At 35.5% G+C, this 17,176-nt stretch overlaps 1 pseudogene; it reads right to left on the bottom strand.

Moving 5' to 3' along the window:
- Nucleotides 1-14,011: 14,011 nt before the first annotated feature.
- Nucleotides 14,012-16,225, bottom strand: LOC106972211 (four and a half LIM domains protein 3-like; annotated as a pseudogene).
- Between the last annotated feature and the right edge of the window lie 951 nt (nucleotides 16,226-17,176).

A 17,176-nucleotide genomic window follows, 5' to 3' on the forward strand; every position in this document is an offset into this window, starting at 1 on the left:
CTCTGTGGTCTGTGTGAAGAGTGCCTGATCTCCCTGCTTGTTTCCAGATGTCCCCTCCCCGACATACCCACGTATTAATTAAGAATAGGCTAAGCTGTAATAGAAACCCAAAATGACAGTTGCTAAATAAAATATAAATACAATCTCTCTCATGCAAAACTCAGAAGTGGGCTGTCCAGGAGTGATAAGGGTGTATCTGTTATACCAAATCTTCTTCCATATTGTTCTGCCATGCATGGCCACCATTACCAATATTAACTCATGGTCCCAGATGGCTGCTTGGTTTCAGTCATCATGGATGCATTCTGAGTGTCAGGAAGACAGATGAGACAAAGTAAACAGAGGCCAAGGGTACACAAAGACCTACTTTGAAGGTAAATGTGGTATAGGACACTCTGTTTACATTTTTTAGACAAAACTTATCCCCATGTCCACACCTGGTTTGCAAAGAATGCTAGAAAATGAATTTATTTTTCTGGGAAGAAATATCTAAAACTAGAAGTGGAACTATTGCTGTGGAAAAAGAGGAAAAGAAATATTGGGGAGAATTAACAGTATCTGACATGGCCCACCACAAGCCACTTGACTTAGTCCAAAAATATCTAAATCTTCCTTAAGGCTTTGACTTAATGGAACATAAAAATCAGAAAGGTGTGCAGACTGTTTCCACCTTCTGCCCCTCTTCATATCTCCTCTGAGGCACTGAATAGGAGCAGGCTTCCTTCATTAAAAGATAAAGAAGAAAATTCAAGGGAAATGAAGCTTAAATTAGCATCTGAAGTATTAGGGAATTATATATGTCAAGTAGCTGACTTAATAAATACTCAACAAGTACTCAATAAGAGGTAGTCATCTTAAATTATTATATTGATTAGTCCTTGGTATTATACATAGGGACAAGATATTTTTCAAACTCTATATCATGATGAAACATTACCCTTCTCAGTTTTTCCCCAGTGTATTGTTACTATGATTTCATGTTTAACTTCAAAGAGGAAAAATAAATGATTATATAATTCTACTTACAACTCACAAAATTCCCTTTTACAGGCATACTACAGATCATCTTATGAACATCGGAACATAACATTATTTTTTGTTAGTTTTATTTAGATATCAGTATAATCCACACATGTATCAACATTAATGACAACATGATATAGTGAAAAGAACCCTGGATTAGAGATAAAAAATTAATGACAGAAATAAAAGTCATATTTCTTTTATTTTATTTATTTCTAAAAATTTATTTCTATTTTATTTATTTAGTCAGTTATTTCTATTTAGTTACTAATTCTCGACCTTGGGCAAGTTATTTGTTTTTTTATTTTCTACATTTATTTTGTAGCAAAAGTAATATGTGATAAGAAAATTTACAAAAAGTTATATAACTTTTAAAAGTTAATCTCCCCTCACCAACTCCACTCTCATTGCTCAGAGATATTAATATCTCTCATGCATATCTGTCCATGCTCTTCACAATTACACAAATATATATAAACATATAAACAACACGAGTAGAAATTGTGTATTTCTACTGGAAATAAAAGAAAGGGTTGGTTGTATTTGCCTTTGTCACAAATACATTTTAGTCAACCTTTCAGATACACATGTATCTGAAATATATATATATATATATTTCAATGCATTCTCATTATTCATGGCAGTCACTGTGAGCACTGCATTAGGAAATACTGAATCATTGTTCTAGGTGAAACACAGGGTTAGGTTCCTGAAAGCCTCTAGCCACAAAATTTCCATCAACCAATCAATATATAACCTTGTTTAATGTGTGTTTCTGTTTAAAGTCACCTTATTTAATATATATTGGTGATTAATTAACATTGAACTCACTGACAACAGAGTTATAACTCATGCCTGAAAGAAATCCATGGAACACACATACTTCTTCAATAAGATTCATCTCAACCTTTTTGCAGCTGGGAACACTACACGGCACTTCACTACATTTGAGGGCTATTTTAAAGAACAATATCACCGCCATACAGAACAAAAATGCAAAAATCATGGCGCTAAATAGACCACAAAAAGAACACTTGTTTACAGTATGAAAGTTTAGATATGAAGGCAGAACTATCTTTGTATTCAATCTCAGCTAGAAATGTGTGCATTGGACAATTCAAACCTTCTGCCATTCTACACATGCCTATGTCCACAAATGATTGTGAAAGTGTCATGAGTATTGATCTGAGTATTAGAAATAAATTTTACGAAGTAGGAGAATTTGCAAATACAGATGGTCTGTAAATACACTATGCCTAGTACAACCTCATTATTTGTGGATTCTATATCTATATGCACACACATGCATATATACACACATATATAGAACTAACTCATATCTTTTTTTCTGAGACAGAGAGAGAGAGAGAGAGAGAATGAGAGAGAAAGAGAGAGAGAGAGAGAGAGACTGAGAGTCTTAAGCAGGTTCCACACCCAGTGTGGAGCCCGACCGGGAGGGCTCCATCTCATGGTCGTGAGATCATGACCTGAGCCAGAATCAAGAGTCAGATACTTAACCAACTGAGCCACCCAGGGGCACCTAACTCATATCTTAATAACAATATAATATTTCATAATATGAGAGTACCACATTTACTTAAGTGTAGTTGAAGATATGTTTGCACTCTGCCAATAATTCCTTTTGAATATTCAAGTTGATTTGAATTATTTTATCATTATAACCAATGCTGCAACAAATATCCATACATATCTATCCTCAAAACGTTCATATTTATAGAAATCTATGGAACTAAATGAGTAGGTGTATTATTTTATTTGAATATATAGTTCTTCAAAAACAACTTTCCAAAAAAATTGTAGCAATTGACTCTCCAACTAGAAATACATAAAGGCAGCAGCAATTCATAGAAAAGTTACTAAATCTAGTTTTTCATGCTTCACCTGTAAAAAGCAAAAGTGCATCAATTTTTCAGAATTGTGGTAAATATAGAAAACAATGTGTGTGGAAATATCGTATATGGTTCAGTGCTACTTGTTTATTCACTTGAAATTGCACTCTGAAGAGTATTCCATTAATGGGAGCCTAAGTGGCTCAATTGGTTGAGCGCCAACTTTGGCTTAGGTCATGATCTCTTGGTTCATGAGTTAGAGGACCACATTGGGCTCTATGCTGACAGCTCAGAGCCTGGAGCCTGCTTCAGATTCTGTGTCTCCCTCCCTCTCTGCCCCTCCCCAACTCATGCTCTGTCTCTCTCTGTCCCTCAAAAATAAGCAAACATTAAAAGAAAAAAAAGAGTATCCCATTAAAATGCTTTTTTCAAGGGGCGCCTGGGTAGCTCTGTCAGTTAAGCATCCAACTCTTAATTTTGGCTCAGATCATGATCTCACGGTTCAGTTCATGGATCAAGCCTGGCTGCGCTGACTGTAAGGAGGGTTCTCTATGCCTTTCCCCTACTCACCTGTGCATGCTCTCTCTCTCTCAAATACATAAATAAACTTTAAAAAAAATAAAAGAAAATTATTTTAAAAAATGAAATGATTTTTCCAATACTTAACCATTTTTTTCTGATGGTCTATCAGATTATTTGCATTTATTATTATTATATCCTTCTGGATCTTTTCTGTAAGGGATTAGTAACTTTTGCCTTACATATTTTGTGGATTTATTCTACATGTTTTTTACTTAATTTTATGACAGAATAATTTTTTCCCAGACACAATTCCAATAGCCAAATAATGATGAAACATGTAGCTGAATATACCACAATTCCTCCGCTATTAGACATTTAGATTTTTTCCCATTGTTTTCAATTAAACTTTTGCGGCATAATTTTAAAACAATAACCTGAACTCATTGAAGGAGTACAATTCAATTAATTTCAAAAGTTACACATATTCGTAAAACAATAACCACAATCAAGATTCAGAGCATTTCACTTTCATAAAAGAATCGTCTCATACTTATTTTCAGTCAATTCCTTTCTCCATCACAGGACTCCAGAAAAACAACGATCTGCTTTCTGTCATTGTAAATCAGTTTGCATTTTCTAGAATCTCATGTAAATGAAGTTATATAGTGTACATTTTATCTGGGTTTTTCACTGAGCATAATATTTTTGAGATTCATACATGTTATTGCATGTATCAGTAGCTTTTTTATTGCTGAGTAGTATCCTATTGCTTATATGTGCTATCATTTTAATTACTCATTTACATGGTGATAGACATATGAGTATATTCCATTTGGGGATATTTTGAATAAAGCTACTATGAACATTGATGTACATACAATCAGTGTGTGGTCATATGCTTTATTATGGAATTGCAGGATGGTATGATATATATATATTTAACTTTATTAAAAAAATCTATCAAATAGTTTTCCCCAGTGCTTGTGCCATTTCCCATTCCCATCAGAAGTGTACAAGAGTTCCAGTTTTTCCATATCCTAACCAACCCTGCTAGAATTTTTAATTATAGCTCTGTTAATGTGTATACATTGGTGAAGGAGTTCAGAACAGGTCTTCCCAAAATATACCACCTTGGCATGTGGACTATTTTCAGCCGAAAGCAACATGACCCAACAGACTCAAGGAAAGCTTTTGCCTGTTCCTTAAGTACCTAAAAGAATTTAGATAGGGGACCTGATCCAAGAAAAGAACTATCAGAGACAGTTCCAGAGACAACTACAAAGAACATGGGCTAGTTATAGTAAACTGTTGAGAGGGAGGAGGAATGGTTCGGTATGTCTTGAAAATCAAATTCCTTCTGTGCCCATTGTCTGCATGACATGGCAAACATTTGTTTACCAAAAATTTGCCGTTCCTATCTTCCTGTGAATCCTCTCTCCTCCCTTTGAAGTACCACCGCTTCTTTTTAGCTCAGAATGGCATTTGACCTTCAATTACCTGACTGCCTGTGTCTCATATTGTTAGAGGACTCCTGCACATTTGTAATTAAGTTTCTTTTTTCCCTGTTAATCTGTCCTATGTTAGTTTGATTATTAGACTAGACAAAGAATTAAGAAGAGTATAGGGAAAATTTTCCTCCCCAAAAATTTTATTTCATTGTGTTTTAAATGTGCATAATCCAATGATGCTGTGCATCTTTTCATATGTTTTTTGGCCATTCATATATCCTCTTTTATGAAATGATCATTTCATTCGGTTTTGCCTACTTTTCATTAGGTTGCTTTCTTAGCACTGAGTTTTGAGAGTTCTGTACATATTCTTTGCCAAATAAATATATTAGGAATATTTTCTCTCCTTTTGTAATAGTCTCTTTTGGAGACCAATTTTTTAAATAAAAGTCCAATTTATCATTATGCCCTTTATGGTTTGTGCTTTTGGTGTTCTACATTGGAAATATGTATTTGCCCTCTTTCTTTTCCCATGGAAATTTTATACTTTTAACTTTTACATTTAGGCCTGTGCTCCTATTCAAATTAAATTTTGTGAATGGTATGAGGTAAGGGGTAAGGTTCTTTTTTTTTTTTTTCATAAAGATATCCAAATGTTCCAGAATTACTTTTTAAAAAGAATTCCCTTTCTCTCATTGAATGGCCTCAGGACTCTTCTCAAAAATCAGTTCACTATATACCTGTGTGGATCTGTCTTTCAACTCCCTGTTCTGTTTATCTATATTTATCCTTTCACTTATACCACATTTATTTTGATTATTGTAGCTTTTATAAAAGTCTTGAAATCAGGTATTATGTGTTGTAATATTGTGATTTATAACAAGAAATATATATCTGGTGCTTCTCCCCATTTCTGGCACCATCTCCTAAAATCCTTGAAATTTCCTGAGCCATAAGAGTGACAAGAAACATCTTTTGTGACAATGGTTGGTCTATTGTCCTCAGTTCCTGAAATTACTTTAGAGCCATAAAGGTGAAATGAGTGTCTTCATAAGAAGCTCCTTTTAACCACAACTGAGTTTATATTAATGAGGTATCTTTTGGAAAATCCTTCAAGATGGGGGTTGCTGGTTGCCAAGGGAGCCAACCTTGTGATTAGACTTTCATTCTTATCCCACCACCACTCTCTGGAAGAAAAAGAGGGCTGGAGATTGAGTTCAATCACCAATAACTAATGATTTAATCAATCGTGGCTATGTAGTGAAGCCTCCATAAAGACCCAAAAGGATGGAATTCAGAGAACATTTGGAGATTTGGGGAGAATGGTGCACTGCCTTTTTCTCATACCTTGTCCTACTCATCTCTCCTACCTGGCTATTCCTGAGTCATGTCCTTTCATAATAAACCAGTGATCTTGTAAGTAATATATTTTTCTGAGCTCTATGAGTCACTCTAGCAAATTAATTGAACCCAGTGGGGAAGCCCTGGAACTTCCAACCTATAACCTATTTGTTCAGAAGCCCAGGTGACAACCTGGACTTGCAATAGACATATAAAGTGGGAGAGCGGGGTGCAGTCTTATAGAACTGAACTCCTAATCTGTAAAATATGAGTCTATCTTTGGATGGATAGTGTCAGAATTGAGCTGAACTGTGGGAGGGACACCCAGCTAGTGTCCCATAGATTGCCTGGTGGTATGGGGTAGTCCTCTCTCCTTGCCCCTGCCAAACACACACACACTGTAACTGCTGACCAGAAACATTTTATTAACCCCCTAACTTTGCTCATCTTTATAAATTGTTTTGTCTATTCCAGGATATTTAATTCCATATAAATTTTAAAATACCTCTGTCAAAATGGCTCGCATTTTAGTCTTTTTTCTTCTTTTTCAATCTATATGCCTTTTATTTATTTATGACTTATTATAATTTCTAGGACCTCCAATAGAGAGGTTGACATCCTTGCCTAGGTCCCAATATTAGGGAGAAAATAACTAAGTATGATACTAGCTACAGAATTTCCAGTAGTGCCCTTTATCCAGTTACGAAAATTCCTTTTGATTCTCAGCTTGCCAAAAGTTTGTATCTTGAATAGATATGATTTTGTCAAATGCTTTTTTAAATGTATTATGCTTTTTGTATATTGCTGATTTAAATTTGCAACTATTTTGTAAAAGATGTTTGTATCTATGTTCATGATGGACATTGATTTATAATATTTTTCTTGAAACACCTTTGTCTAGTTTTGATATCGGTGCAATGCAGTTCTCATAAAATAAATTAAAATATACTTCCCTATTTTCTGAAATAATTTATGTAAGATTGGTATGATTTCTTTCTAGATGTTTTTTAAAGAATCACTAGTAAAATCCTCCCAGCCTGAGATTTTCTTTTTAACACGGAAGTTTTAAATTAGGAATAAAATACACTTGATACACTACAGATATTCAAAAATTTTAGTTCTTCTCCTGTCTGTTTTGTAATTTTTATCTTCTAAGGAATTTTTCCTGCTCAAATAGTCATAAAATTTGTTAAATAAAGTTTAACAAATATCATATATTTGTTGCTCTTTTAAGTTTTGAAGCCCTGCATAAGCATCCTGTCTTTTGTTCTTGATACTAATAATATAAACTCTTTTTATTGTGATCAGTCTTTTTAGGAAATGAATGGTGAACTGTAATCTGTGGACAAATCTGTCTCATTATTGTTTTTGTATAACCCACAAGCTAAAAATGGCTTTTACACTTCTAAATATTTGAAAAAAAATCAAAAGTTCAAAACTATTCCATGATACTGCAAAATTATATGAAATTCAAATTTCACTATCAACGAACAGTTTTCTTGGAATACACCTGTGCATATTCATTTACAAATAGTCTAAACTTGCTTTTATGGGAAGTCAGCAGAGATGAGCATTTGTCATGGAGACCTTAATGCCAGTAAACATTAAGGTATTTAACATTTGGCCTGTTATAAAAAATGTTTGCTTACACCAGTTTAGAATGTTATCAATTTTATTGTTATTTTCAGAGAACCAGATTTTGCTTTGATTGATTTTTCTCTATTACACATCTATTTTCTGTTTTACTAGTTTCTGCAATTATCTTTTTTATCTCTTTCTACATGATCTGGGTTTAATTTTCTCCTCCTTTTCTACCTTTGCAGGATGGAATAATTGATCATTGACTTTAGATCTTTCTTGTTTCTTAACATAAGCATTTAAAAATATAGACTACACTCTAAGGAGAGATAAGCTGCCATCCATAAATTTGGATATGCTGTATTTTCATTTTTATTCAATTTAAAATATTTCTTAATTATTCAAAGAAAAAGAAGATAAAAGAGAGGAACCTACTCTATCACATATGGGCATATGGCAAAGTTATAGTAATAAAAAAGGAGTGGAATTAACCAATCAATAATAAATTTGACTATCATTCAATTAGGGACAGATTAGATTAAGTCAATGGCATATTAAAATCTATTGTTGATAATAAATTGTTCTAATATCGGTGGCTTTAAGTAACAAACATTCATTGTCTCACAGTTTCTAAGTGTCAGGAATCCAATTTAGCTGCATCCTTTCAGTCAAGGTCTCTCATAAAGCTACATATAAGGTTCTGGCCAGGGCTACAGTCCTCTTAAGACTCCACTGGGGATCAATCTGCTCCCATGCTCATTCATTTGGTCATGGGCAGGCTTCAGATCCACTTCAAGCTCATTCTTGTGGCTGTTGACAATGCTCAAGTCCTACTTGCTGTTGGCTAGAGATGTCAGTCCTTTGTCACGTAGCCCTCTCCATAGGGCAGCTCACAACATGGTACCTTGTTGTCCCAGAGTGAGAGAACAGAGGAGAGGGCAAAAAAGAAGTCACAGTCTTTTGTAACCTAACCTTGGAAGGGACATCCCATCACTGGCCATAATCTGTTGATTGGAAGCAAGTCACTCAGTACAACTCACTCTTAATTGAAAGAGATTACTCAAACAGATGAGCACCAAGAAGCAAGGTCATTGGAGGTCATTAGGAAGGCTGCCTACCGAACGAAGATGGTGTTAAAAGACTGGCTTGTTGTATGGAGAAGAGTAAAACTAGATCTCTACCTAACATCACATAAAAAGATGAAATCCATACAAATTAATAATCTACAATTTGAAAGATATAACAAAATAGTATAAAATGTAGATTTAGGTATTGGAAAGAATTTTTTAAATAGAAGTTCAAAAACAAACTATAAAGAAAGTGACCGCTTCATTACATCAAAATAAGGAATTCTGTAAGATAAAAGATATGATGAAAAAATTAATTACAAAAAGAATAAATGGAGGAAGATATTTTTAAATTCTAAACTTCAAGTAATTAGTATCTAAAATATCCTGCAAACTTATCTAAATCAACAAAATCAGGGGCACCTGGGTGGCTCAGTCAGTTAAGCATCTGACTTCAGCTCATGATCTCATGGTTTGTGGGTTTGAGCCCCGTGTTGGGCTCTGTACAGACAGCTCAGAGCCTGGAACCTGCTTTGGATTCTGTGTCTGCCTCTCTCCCCCCTCCCCTGCTCACACTCTGTCCCTGTCTCTCAAAAATAAATGTTTAAAATTTTTAAAATAAATAAATACATAACCAAACAAAAATCACAGAATCACTCCAAAAGAACAGATGCAAAAAAGATAAGAAGATGCAATTTAAAAGATGAAACCCAAAGGTTGACAACACAGAAAAAAAATGTTCAAACTCATTACTAATCATTGAAATACAAAAGAACAATGAAATAACATTTTAAGTCTCAGCCTTGCAAAAATAAGTACTCTGAATAATGCAGAAAGTGAAAAGGAAGTATGGGTATAGGGACCTTTCACAGTAGAAACAGTAAGATCACAACCTGACAGTATTTAGCCAGATTAAGTATATGCATACCTTATCACATCAGCCATTCAATTCCTAGCTCTTTATATCTTAAAGAAAGTCTTATAAAATTCATTAAAGGGGAATTTATAAAAGGAATGTCATTGCAGGACTATTCAATTTAGCAGGTAGGTAGAGATTATCTGGCATCCATCATTGGGAGAATAAATATAAATATGAAAAATGCACCCTTGTGGAGATTGTGCAACAATAAGATGGAACAGATTTAACATTCACATGGTCACACAGGGGGATCTTGTAAACACAGTACTGAGTGAAAATAATACTAATAAAAAGGAACAGAATGAAATAGCTAACATAATACCTTTTCTAATGCAGTATAATATTTTATTCCTTGTATATACCATAATTCATTTAATAACTAACATTTGTTGAATATTTAAATTGAGCATACCATATACAATCATTTTTGCCATATCACTATTTCTTAATGTTTATTCTGAGAAATGAGATTGGTGAATCAAAGATTAGAAAATTTGAAAGTATTTCTATGTACGCTGTCAAAATTTTCTAGAACTAAAGTTCCAATTTATGTTTCCATCAACTGTGTGTGATAATACTGTCTCAACTATAAACACTTGGAATTTAATTCTAAAAATATATTTCCTAATTTGAAACATAAATATTTTAATATACATTTCTTTGATTTTTAGTACAACTATTTTCCATAACTTGATTGGCAACATATTATTTTTCTAATTGAAATTTTTTAAAATGTATTGAGGTAAAACAGATATACAACAGATATATGATATCTGCATATATTCAATATGTACAGTTTGATGCATTTGGAAATATACAAGCAGCCATGATGCCATCACTACAATCTAGGAATAGACATATCCAACACTTCCAGAGTTTCCTTGTGTCCCTTTGCTTTGTTTTTTTTTTTTTAAGATTTTTTTTTTAGAACAGTTTTAGGTTCATAGCAAAATTGAAAGGAAGATACAGAGATCTCCCATTTACACTCTTTCTCGACACATTAATAGCTTCCTCTACCACCCTTGATTTTTTTTTTTTGTGGTAAGAACAATTATCAGGAGATTTACCATTTAAATTCTGAAGTACACAGTACCATAATGTTAACTATTATACAGCAGATTTCCAGAACTCATTCATCTCTCAAACCAAATTTTTATACCCAATGAACAAATGAACAACTCACTATTTTCCCTACAGGTCATGCTTCAGCTTCTGGCAACCACTATTGTATTCTCTGCTTCTAAGAGTTTTACTATTTAAGATACCTCATATAAGTGAAATCATGCGGTATTGGTCCTTCTGTGAATGACTTATTTCACTTAGCATAATGTCCTCCAGGTTCATCCATGTTGTCACAAATGCTGGGAGTTTCTTCCTTTGTAAAGCTGAGTAATATTCAATTCTATGCATATACCATATATTCTTTACTCATTCATCTACCAATGGACACTTGGTTTTTTTTTCTGTATCTTGGCTATTATGAATAATGCTATAGTGAACATGAGGGTGCAGATATCTCTTCGAGATCCTGATTTCAATTCCTTTTGATATGTACCTAGAAGTGGGATAGCTGGACCATATGGTAGTTCTACTTTGAGTTTTTGAGGAAACTCCCTACTGTTTTCCATAGCTGCTGAACCACTTTACATTCCTAAAAGTACACAAGGGTTCCAATTTCTTCACATCCTCACCCAGTATCTTTTTAAAATGTGTAATAGCCATCCTAACAGGTGTGAGGTGATATTTCATTATAGTCTTGATTTGCATTTTCCAGATAATAATGTCAAGCATCTTTTCGCATACCTGTTGGTCATTTATATATCTTTGGAAAAATGTCTTTTCAAGTCATTTGCCCATTTTTCAATTGGGTTATTTGGGGGGTTTTTTGCTATCAACTTGGATGAATTTCTTACATACTTAGGAAATCAACTCCTTACCTGATAGACAGTTTGCAAGTTTTCTTCCATTCTGTCTGTACATTTTCTTTTCATTTTTTTGATTGTTTCCATATTCGTGCAGAGGGTTTATGATTTGATGTAGTCTCACTTGAGTACTTTTACTTTTATTGTCTGTGTGTTCTTATTGTTATATTCAAAACATCACTGCCAAGACCAACGTCAAAAAGCTTTTCCTCTACATTTACTTCTAGGAGTTTTATAGTTCAGGTCTGTGTTTAAGTCTTTAATTTTGAGTTGGTTTTTGAGCATGGTATAAGGTAGGGATCTGATTCTTTTTTTTTTTTTTTTTTGCATGTGAATACCCAGTTTTCCCAGCACCATTTGTTGAAGAAACTATACTTTTCCTTTTCCCATTGTGTCTTCCTGCCACCTTTGTTAAAAGATCAGTGGGTTTATTCCTAGGCTCCCTATTCTGTTCAATCAATCCATATGTCCGTCTTTATTCATGTATTGTACTGTTGTGTTTAAAACAGCTTTGCAATATATTTGAAATCAGGAAGTGTGATGCCTCCAGCTTTGTTCTTCTTTCTCATGATCTCTGTGCCTATTCTGGGTCTTTGTGAATTTTAGAATTGTCTTTTCCATTACTGTCAACAATGTCATTGGGTTTTTAAAAAGATAGTATTGAATCTATAAATTGTTTTGGGTAGTATGGACATTTTAACAATATCAAGTCTTCCATTTCATCAACACAAAATATCTTTATGTATATATATATATATATATATGTGTGTGTGTATATATATATATATATATTGCTTCTTTAATATGCTTTCTTTATTTTGGAAATGTTTATAATTCTCAGTGAACTTCATTACTTCCTTTGTTAAGTTTATTCTACAGTATTTTATTATTTGATGCTACGTAAATGAGATTGTTTCTTAATTTCCCTGTCAGATGGTTTGTTGTTAATGTATAGAAATGCAACTGTTTTTTGCATGTTGACTTTGTATTGTATAATTTTGCTGAATCCATTTATTTGTTCTAATAATTTTTTATGTATGGAGTTTTCATATAAGTCATGTCACCTGCAAAAAGATAAGTCTTATTTCTGCCTTTCTGATTTGAATGCATTTTTTTTTCTCACCTGGGACTTTTTCTTTCATAGGACTTCCACTACTTATCTTGAATGAACGTGGTGAGAATTGACATCCTCTTCTTATTCCTGATCTTAGAGAAAAATTTTCAATTTTTTACTATTGAGTATGATGTTAGCTGTGGGCTTATCAAATGTGGTCTTTATTATGTTGAGTTACATTCCTTTTATACCTAGTTTGTTGAGAGTTTTTGTCTGAATGAGTGTGTGAGTATTTTAAATGCTTTTTCTGCATCTAGTGAGATGATCTTGTAATTTTTATTCTTCATTCTATTAATGTGGTCTATCACATTTATTGATTTACATATGTTGAACCATCCTTGCATCCCAGAAATAAATCCCACTTATCATATTGTATGATATTCTTAATGTACTATTGAATTCAGTTTACTTGTATTTTGGTGAGGATTTTTGCATCTATATTCATCAATGATATTAGCCTATCATTTTCATTTCTTATAGTTTTCTTTGTTTGGCTTTGGTATCAGAGATGCAGGACTTACAAAATAAATTTGGAACTATCACCTCCTATTCAGTTTGGGGGAAGGGTAAATTCTTCGTTTTCATTATTTTTGTTTTTTCCTCACACTGCTTTATTGCAAAATCTGGAAGGCAGGTGAACCAGTCCCATCCCTCTGCCCATCTGTGGGCAGAATGGAGCTGAAATGAAATCAGAAAACATTCAACAGACATGACTGGGCAATATTATAGAACCTCCTTAAACAGTGAACTCCTGATTTGCTGCCCAGAGAGCCCTAGCCTTGAGGTTGGGTGGCATGGGGTAAGGAGGGTCAAGCCTGAATATGCTCCACTTTTGAGGACTTCTCAGGCACCCATGGGAGAACTAAAGTCTCTGGAAAGATGTCCAGATTGAAGAGGGCCTGGGTCCCAGATTCCAGGTTTGGAAGGTTGAGTCTAGAGCCCTGATTTGGGAAGAAGTTTTGGTCTAGGAACCCAGACTATAGGGAAGATGGCTAAATTCTGGAGTCTAGGCTTGCAGTGGGGATTTGAATCATGGAAGCTCCATAAGATCCCAGGTTTGGGGGTCCTGGGTAAACAAGTACCGGTCTGGGTATGTTAGAGCATGGAGGCTGAATCCTGGAGCCCAGAAGGACCCCAACTGGGTCCCAAAGGTGGTTTGGAAAAGGAGCCTTAGTCCTAGAGCCCTGGTTTAAGAGGCTATGGACCCAGGAGTCCTGGTTCAAGGCCTCATGAGCCGCACCCCTGGCACAGCACTTGGTCTCCAGCCCCCCCCCCACAAATCCTTGGTCCACCAGGGAGGTGGCACAGAGGGCACAGGAGATGGAGCTGTGGTGCCAGTGGTGGTCTTAGAAGGGCACGTACTTGCCTCCACCCAGTCCTATGATGCTACACTTGCAGCTGCTGCACTTGGGTGCAAACACTTCTCCAAAACCGGCCACTCAGTAGGGATCATCATCCCTGGAAGCAAACTGCTGCTCTGCCATGCACATTTGGCTCCCTGTGCAGACCAGGCATTCTTGATGCCAGGGCCGATCACGGTATATTACGCACCCTATGTCAATGACTGGCTGCGGAGGGTACGGCAAGGAGAAAGCTTGTTCTCCTGGCAGGGCACGCAGTAATGAGCTTGTGGGGCACAGAGGAACAGGAGCCCAGCAGCTGTTCACAAACCACTGCACCAAAAGCAGTGCTCGGGCCCTGTCTGACCTCTTCTGCATTCCAGCTTCTGGGACCCAGGCATGACCGCGTATCCTGCAGGTGAATTCCCAGGACAAGGCACTGCTGCAGCAGTCAATGCACAGCAGCTCACTGTACTGGCAAGAGAAGCTCTGGCACCGCAGCAGCCCACCTGGATGTGGTGGTCTTGGTAGAACATCTCCCTTGAGTCGTGCCCCACATGCGGCTGGCACTCAGCACAGGCGGTGGCAAAGGTGTTGTCATAGCAGGGCACACAGTCGGGGCCATCATCCATCCGTATGTATTTGAGGCCATACAGGGATTCGCTGCATTTTGCACAAAGTCCTAGCTCATGGTGGCTATGAGTGAGCCCCCTAAGCCAGTGGCGGAGCCAGAAACCGCAGTTCCCTTGCGTTTTCTCCATTATGTTTTGTCAATTACGTCTAATTATTGATAGGGAAGGACTTACTATTACCGTTTTTTTTATTGTATTCTGTCTGTTTTGCAGGGGCTTTGGGGGGAGTGGCTTAGAGGGCAGGGGGCTGACAAGAGTTAGAAAAGAGGTCAGGGAAAAACAAGAGTTAGGAAAAGGTTGAGCAAGAACCCACGCTAGAGTCTGTGCCTTCAAGATTTGTGCTTTAGACTGGAGGTTCACAAACTGGAGTACCAGCCCACCACCAGTTTTTGTGCAGCTCTGGAATAAGAATGGTTTTTACACTTTTAAAAGGTAGAGGAAAAAATCAAAAGAATAAAATTTCCTAACGTGAAAATTCTATGAAATTCACATTTCATGGTACATAAGTTTTATTGGAACCAAGGCACACCCATTCATTTACATGTTGTCCATATACTTTCATGCTGAAGTAGCAGAACTGAGTAATTGGAAGGAGACCTTTTGGCCCATAAAGCCTTAAATTTTACGATCTGACCCTTTACAGAAAGACTGCAGACTCTTTCTGTAGAGCTTTGCTGCTCAAAGTATGATCTACAGACCATGAGCAAGAAGTATCATATGGGAGCTGTTAGAAAGGCAGAATCTCAGGTCCCACAAAAGACCTGCTGTATCCAAATCTGCATTTTACAATGATTTGTGTCCACATTCAATTGCACGGAGCATTGTTATATTAGTGTCCTGTTTTGGCAGATGGGTCAGTAAATCTAGCAAGTAGGACATGGGTTGGATTAAGAGTAGGAGACAGAGGAGGAAGGGACAGGGTCCACAGACATTTAAGGAATGTCTGTCACTTGGGGGTGCACAGGAAAGCACACATTCTTACCCCAGGCTTCTGAGATTCCTGCATATAAATATATGGATAATAGGAAGTCATATGCAAGTTAACATAAAAGTTTGCATTTCTTATTATTAAAGTATGCTTTGCCAAAGCTGATCAACAGGAAGATAATCAAATTAGCCAATATCCACCTTCCCATCTCCAGCCTCAATGTAGGCACACACACAAGAAGAGTTTTCTGACAAGCAAGAATGCCATTTTTACTAGAAATTGGCCAGAAGCACTGCTATGGGGAAGTTTCTTAAGAGGTAGTAACTCAAATATTTTGCTAAAGCATTGTTACAAATGCTAGAATAGTCATGAATAAGATGGTACAGAGTACAGTCCTCCCTCAAAGATACCCTACAAGAAAATTCACCATTTGATGTTCCTTTCCTTTCCTTTTCTTTCCTTTCCTTTCCCTCCCTTCCCTTCCCTTTCCTTTCCTTTCCCTTCTTTTCCTTTCCCTTCCCTTTCTTTCCTTTCTTTTTCTCTTTCTTTCTTTCCTTCTTTCTTTTCTTTCTTAATGGGAACTTTTAAGATTTACTCTTTTAGCAACTTTCAAATACATGATACAATACTGTTAACTTTATTCACTATGTTATACATTACATCTGCAGAATTTATTTATCTCATAACTGGAATTTTGTACCTTTTCATTACCTTCCCACATTTTTCCCACTCCCCACCCCATGTTCCTAGTAACCGCATCTGTTCTGTTATCTATGAATTTATTTTTAAAGATTCCACATATAAGTAAGACCATATGGAATATATTTATATATTCAATTTATATTCAATTCAACATTTTCTTTACCAGTTCATTCACCGCTGAACATTTAGGTTGTTTCCATGTCTTGGTTATTGAGAAAAATGAAATGAACATGGGGTGTAGCTTTCTAAGAGATAGTGGTCTCATTTCCTTCAGATATATATACTCAGAAGTGAAATTGTTGGGTCGTATGGTGGGTTTATTTTTAATTTTTGAACGATCTCCATACTGTTTTCCACAGCAACTACACCACTTTACATTCACACCAACAACATACAAGCTTCCCCTTTCTCCACATCCTGACCAACAGTTGTCATCTCTTGACTTTTTAATAATAGCCATTATAATAGACATGAGGTGATGTCTCAATATGGTTTTGATTTGCATTTCCCTGATATTCCTGATTTTGAATACCTTTTCATATTCCTCTTGGTCATTTGCATGTCTTCCTTGGAAAACTGCTCAGTTCCTTTGCCCATTTTTTAAATAAGTTTTTTGGTTTTTCTTCCTTATTGAGTTGTATGAGTTTATATGTATATGTATATACATATATATAAATATATATTAATTAATTATATATTAATATTAACTCCTTATCAGATATATAAGGTGTAAATATTTTCTCCCACTTCTAAAATATCAGGATATTAGCTGTAAGCTCCACCTATTTCC

Source organism: Acinonyx jubatus, chromosome C2, assembly GCF_027475565.1.
Source record: "Acinonyx jubatus isolate Ajub_Pintada_27869175 chromosome C2, VMU_Ajub_asm_v1.0, whole genome shotgun sequence".
In the NCBI taxonomy this organism is placed as follows: Eukaryota; Metazoa; Chordata; class Mammalia; order Carnivora; family Felidae; genus Acinonyx; species Acinonyx jubatus.